Source organism: Trachypithecus francoisi, unplaced genomic scaffold (assembly GCF_009764315.1).
Source record: "Trachypithecus francoisi isolate TF-2019V2 unplaced genomic scaffold, Tfra_2.0 Lachesis_group1, whole genome shotgun sequence".
NCBI lineage: Eukaryota > Metazoa > Chordata > Mammalia > Primates > Cercopithecidae > Trachypithecus > Trachypithecus francoisi.
Window position 1 is genome coordinate 142,898,300 of NW_022681454.1, and position 7,020 is coordinate 142,905,319.

Genomic DNA, 7,020 nt, shown 5'->3' on the forward strand with positions numbered 1-7,020 from the left:
GTAAGCTACATTATACTGTGCTTATCTCACCCAAATCAAAGACTAATGGTTTAAAAAATACTGTGGCTCTTCGTCTAGGTAGCCCATCATACCTGTAAATACCTGCATCATCTTCTCACATCTGTCAGTGATGCAGATTTCATAACAAGATATTTCTTACTTTAAGCTATTGAGAAACTCTACCTTATTAAAAGGTAAAGGAGAAAATGACCATATTGGATTTACTATTATTCCCTTATGTGAAATTAGTTTTTTAGGTATTTGCCATAATGACATTTGGCTGACAAAATAGGGAAGAAATACAGAACACATAAATTATTTTGGAGGAACATTTAGGGGTTAGATATCCAAAGCCAAGAGCTGAGGTTTGGTCAGATAGGGATGCTCTTATGAGACATGCCCTGGTGAGAATTCCAGTATAGTCAGGGATGACCAAACAGACTGGGGAAGAAGTACTTTGACAAGGAAACTTTGGGAAGACATCAAAGACAACTACTTTCTTCAAATGGCTCACCCCTGTTGGCCAGCATGAACCATCTGCATTGAAGGTGGAAGACACCATCCCTGAGGCTTTCTTTCCTCACACACTTTCTCTATAGTAACTTTGTTTCTAGGATGTCTTCTAGTGGATATTCTTCTTCTGTGCCGAATCTGATTTGTCATGTTCCTTTCCGACTGAGAGATGAGCGAGCTACGGCAGCCTACCTATGACTGCCAGACTTATCAGTGCTTGCAGATCCTCATCAGATGCAGATATGCAGCTTTAGTACTGGCAATGGTCTTGCAAATGCTCAAAGGATGAAAATAATTCCTACCCTAGTTTTGTTCAGCAGCTACATCTAGGCAAATTTTTCACTCTTTCTAATGTGGCACTTTGCGTAGGTCTGTGTGAAAATTCTGGGCCTCACACTTTGTCAATAATACCAAAGTTAGGCAAGCACTCTTGGGCCAGGGGAAAGTCGCCAGTGGTTTAGGAATGAAAGAACTTCAAAGATGGAAAGAAGCCATGCACAGAGCTTAGCCAAGGCTTCCTTTGCTCCAGCTAGTGGAGACTAGTAAAATATTATCTTTTGAAATGCCTATACACACCCCAAGAATACAGAAATCATCTTCCTTTCTATTGTGAAAAGGCAGTCAATTTTCTCTGTCATAGAGTTCCTCCAGAATCTCTTTTTCTTGGGAGTTTTGAATTTTTAGAAGCATACTATTGAATTGTTCTCACAATAAATTAGAGCAAAAAGCCTCTGAGTTATTTTGGGGGTAGGGTGGTATCCTTAAAACTCTAATTTGTAAGATGTGTAATGAGGAGTTAACTTACATGCTATGGGTGGAACTAGTGTGTCCTTTGTCTAATTAGGAAGGTAAAAACTAATCTACAATGAATGGTTTGAGATTTTTTCTACTCCTAAACAAGAATGAATGCAAAAAGTCAGATTTGGGCTATAATCACCAGTTTCAGACATTTAAAAGTGATGATGAAACATTTATGAATTAATTGTGTGATTTGGGTTGGGGGGATATGGCTAAAGAAGTGCTTACATTTTGATTCCTATAGAGTTCTCATCAAGGGACTTCATTTTCTTTCATATTTAATTTAACATTTATTAAATTTGTGCTACTTAAAGGATCTTATCCTGGGACCAATAGAGAATTCATTTGTTTAGTCATTTATTCATCCACTTATATTTAGAGTACTTTTTCTTTGCCAAGCATTGAGAAGATATGTGAAAGTTAAAAGGGGAACATGCTGCTATTTGGAAATAACATTAGGTTGGTCCTAATCTAGCAAGTGCCTATATCAATTATTTGGTACTTCACCTACCCAATGTGATTGAAGAAAATCCAGCAATTATAAAATTCATGATTGTTCATGACTAAATTAGAAGCTGTGTTTTTTCTCTCCATATTTTGTGTCCTCTTAGTTCTTTAACATAAGCTAGAAGGCCTAGTTTCTCCATCTAACAGAAGGCAGCTAGGATTCTTCTCAATTGGGTTTTTATGGAAGACCCTCAATGTTAAGAGGATATTAATCTTTCCTCTAATTACAATCTATGAATGGGGTTGGGAGTATCCCAATTTTTGGGGAGACAAATACAAAAAGAGAATAAAATGTTTGTGAGACAGTTGATCACCTTCAATGTACGAGTGATCTTTTAGAAATACATGCATATATTGGTGCAAGGTTCATCTCAACAGAAAAATCTATACTCGTTGCTCCTGAGAATTTTAGGTGACAAAAGAAGTGCTTTTTTTGAGACGATCTCACTCTGTCACCCAGGCTGGAGTGCAGTGCATTTGCATGACCTGGGCTTATTGTAACCTCCACCTTTCAGGCTCAAGATATCCTCCCACCTCAGCTTCCCAAGTACCTGGGACCACAGGTGTGTATCACCATGCCTGACTAATTTTTGTATTTTTTATAGAGACAGGGTTTCACCATGTTGCCCAGGCTGGTCTTGAACTCTTGGGCTCAAGCAATCTGCCCGCCTCAGCCTCCCAAAGTGTTGGGATTATAGGCATGCACCATGGCACCCAGCCTAACAGATGTGCTTTCTAGTGCAAGGAATTCAGCAACTGCAGAAGCCTTCATTTATCCTGAAATTAGAGACAGAAGAAAGCCAACTACTTAGGAAAAACATAATTGATATGAAAGAGCTTATGCTGTGTTATGATCTGAATGCTGGCATAGCCCAGAATTCCTATGTTGGAACCTAACACCCAAAGCGATAGTAGTAAGAGGTGGGGCCCTTGGAAAGCGATTAAGTCTTAAGGGCTCCACCCTCACGAATGGGATTCGTGCCTTTATATAAGAAGCCTGAGCAAGCTCCCTTGCCCCTTTCTGTCACGTAAGGATGCAGTTAGAATGCGCCATCCATGAAGCAGAGAACATGCCCCTGCCAGGCATTGAATCTGCTGCAGCTTTGATCTTGGACTTCCTAGCCTCCAGAATTGTGAGTAGTAAATTTCTGTTGTTATGTAAATTACTCAGTCTAAGGTATTTTGTTATAGCAGCCTGAAAAGACCAAGGCATACTACCATGTTGGTAATTTTCAGCTACATCATTTCACTAATCTAGAATTGAGAAAAAGAGATCCTAATGTTAAAAGTTACTGATAACTAAAACTTGCCCTTACATTTTTGCATTCTCCCTGGATGAAGGCCTGAGATTCTGAAGTTGTTCTTGAACTTGACCCTGCTAGTTTACATTATGCTGCATTTTAACTGCATCACTGGGCTAGTGAAAAAAACCTACACAAAAAACATATGGATTTGATAACTCACCCTGAATATTTAAGAATATCTGTTTTTTGCTATAAACATTTTTTGAAAGCCTAAACATGAAGCACTGGTCCAATTCATTAATATTTTGGAATAAATTTAATTACTGTATATTATAATAAAACGAGCTGTGTGTTTTTTTGTAGTTAAAAAACCAGCATTTTCACATTATCAGTTAAAACCACATTAGAAAGTACATTTTAAAAATTGAAAGTGAGTTTATTGAAAAGAAACGTGTTACTGGGTATTCTAGCAGAGAAAATCCCTTGATATCTACAAAAGCATTTTTAAGAGTTAAAAGAATCACATACCTTGGCAACCATTTGCTAATTTTAAAAGTATTCCCAAGTTTTTATGTATTATATTTATTTAAATTGGCCATACGATTTTAATTGGTTTCACTGTGGTAGAATTAGCTTCATTGAAGTAGATGTACTCTCCCACAAGCTGAATAGCAGCCCTATGTAGCACAGATTTCCAGCATAAACTATAAATCATAAAGGCCAACACAACTCTTTTCTTTGTAGCTCGGTAACCATTTATGTTTGAGGTGAAGATGTTAATATGGAAATTTGGTGAGCTAGGAAAGAGGACGAATGCTATCACTCTAATTTATGACCTTTCATATAAGGCCAAATGTAAAGGCAACTTCAATTGTTTTATATCTCAGGGCCAGCACATAGCAGATGTATGAAATTTGGAGTGTTAGACATAAACTTTTATTACCAAATTATAAATAATTTCTCCCACTTATAATGTTCACCTTTCAAGTTCATCTTGATTAAAATACAAGGGCAGCTTCACACCGATTTCACTGAATTTTACAGCTGAGAGAGGTTTTCTAGAGTTCACAGTGGAGCATAAAGCATTACAGCATTTGGGAGACTGTTCTTCCAGGAGCTCAGACTCTGATCCTATCTCTTTGAAAATTCAAGTCATGCCAAAATGATGACTGATGAAGTCCAAACATTATTTAAATATCTCACATGTTACATCTGAAACCAAGTGCCCATGATGTAGACTATATCCCTTCTTTGGATAAGCAAAATGACATTACTTTTTCCGAGAAATTTGCTCACCAGTCAATAAGCTTGTATCACTTCTTAGAATGTATTCAACAACCAGAGCGTGTCTATCTCATTTTCTCTTTCTTTTCTTTTTCTTTCTCTCTCTCTTTCTTTCTTTCTTTCTTTCTCTCTCTCTCTCTCTCTCTCTTTCTCTCTTTCTTTCTACTTTTAAGAAACAGTCTCACTCTGTTGTCCAGGCTGGAGTGCTGTGGCATGATCTCGTCTCACTGCAACCTTAGCCTCACAGGTTCAAGAGATTCTCATGCCGCAGCCTTCCGAGTAGCTGGAATTACAGGCATGTGCCACTACATCCAGCTAATTTTTGAATTTTAAGTAGAGATTGGATTCAACATGTTGGCCAGGCTGGTCTCGAACTCCTGACTTCAAGTGATCCACCAACCTCAGCCTCCTAAAGTGCTGAGATTACAGATGTAAGCCACTGCCCCTGGCCTTTCTTCATTTTCTATAACAAATAGTTTTCATATCTCATGATTAAAGGCAGATAATGGTGACCCCAAGTATCCAAAACTAGTATATCACAGCTTATGAGCTCCTACTGTACAGTCTCAAGGTCCAGGAAAGGTTCAGGTCCATGCCAGCACTTCATACCAGTTAATGCATTGCTCCAACAAGACCAGCCAGTATTCTTAGAAGCTTAACATCCATGTTAGGTATCAAAATCTGCTCTGGAGAGTATTGGCCAATCCAATTACATGTTTGTATTTATCATCATCATCATCATCAACAACCACAACAACAACACAATACATTCACCTATGTGTTCACAGGACTTCTGGGTGTTTAATAAGTTAGACATGAGACCATCTCTTATGAATATGAAACACTGAAGGACATAGTTATTTAAAGGCATTTGTACTATAGAACTGTAGAAGTAAGAGACAAACAATGAAGTGGCAAGAGCTCCCTTCAGCATTTTTACATCTGCCATTTGTCTATTTTAAGCATAATAGCTTCAAGAGAATGAAAAGACAAGCCATAAACTGGGAGAAAATATTTGTAAAAGACATATGTGATAAAGAATTATTATTCAAAATATACAAAGGACTCTTAAAACTCAACAATAAAAAAAGAACAAATTGATTCAAAATTGGGCCAAAGACCTAAACCAAAGAAGATATACATATGGCAAATAAGCATATAGAAAATCCTCCATATCATATGTCACTAAGGAATTACAACTTTAAACAACTATGAGATAGTCACTAAGCAGCTATTAGACTAGTCAAAATCCAAAGGACTGGAAACACCCAATGCCTGTGAGGATGTGGAACAGTGGAAACTCTCATTCACTACTAGTGGGAATGCAAAATGGCACAGCCACATTGTAAGACAGTTTGGCAGTTTCTTACAAAACTAAACATACCCTGCTGTATGATCCAGCAGTCATACTCCTTGATGTTCGCCCAAATGACCTGAAAACTTATTTCTACACAAAAACCTGCACACACATATTTATAGCAGCTTTATTCATAATTGCCCAAACTTGGAAGCAACTAAGATGTTCTTTAGTAGGTAAATGGATAAATCAACTGTGGTACATCCAAATAATGGAATATTATTCAGAACTTAAAAGAAATGAGTTGTCAAGCCATGAAAAGGCATAGAGAGTCTTAAATGCATATTTCTAAGTGAAAGAAGCCAGTCTGAAAATGCTACACTGTGGGGTGGTGCAGTGTATGCATCAAGCACAGAGAATTTTTAGGGCAGTGAAACTGTTCTGTATGATACTACAATTGTGGGTACATTTCATTATGCATTTGTCAAAACCTATAGAATGTGCAACACCAAGAGTGAACCCTAATGTAAACATTGGACTTTGGATGATAATGATGTGTCAGTGTAGGTTCATCAGTTCTAACAACTAAACGAAACTAAACTACGTAAGTTAAACTAAATCTTGCCAAAATATTTTTATGACTTTAAGGCTCCTTAATAAAGTAATGTTTACATTCAGGGTTTTGAAGACTAGTATTCAGCAAAAGTCTTGCAATGTTTTCTTTGCATCATAAAAGATGCTGAAAGGAAAACCCTGGGAAATATGGAAAATTTCCTTGTGAGTTAGTAAAAGTCATTTATAAGCTGCTGAGGGGCTTTTGGGAACAGTCACACTTTTTATAAGCTTGTTAGCTCATGAAATAATTCAGGATGCCCACCCCGTGTGTCAAACTGGGCCCTTACCCAGCTACTGCCCTTGGAGAAGGCTGCAGCTGCTCTGCAGATGAACTAGGCCCTTAAAAGTCCTCATGGCTCCCTACCCACCACACTAGTGTTAACGGCTCAATTAGGGCTCTGTAGGAAAGGGAAAGAAGTTTGAATCAAAATTTTATTTTATTTTTAAATAATTTAAACAACCAGTAAGGAATGTGCAATTTGATGTCTTTTGCAAAGAAAGTTTTTAGGAACAGGGCTTTTTACCCTGTTATGTTTGTTCTTTGCAAGTAATTATTTGATTTAAACGGTACTTTTCTTAAAATTTTTATTTACATTATATTTTATATTGCAAGAACTTCAAATACAGTCCTCTCAATAAATCAGTAACTGTTTGGTCTTTACCCAAAGTGAGCTTTTATAGAAGGATATAAGGAAGTCTCTATTCTTTACCAAATCACATCCAGTTGTTTTCTGTCCCTGATATCAATCACAAGTTCATTTC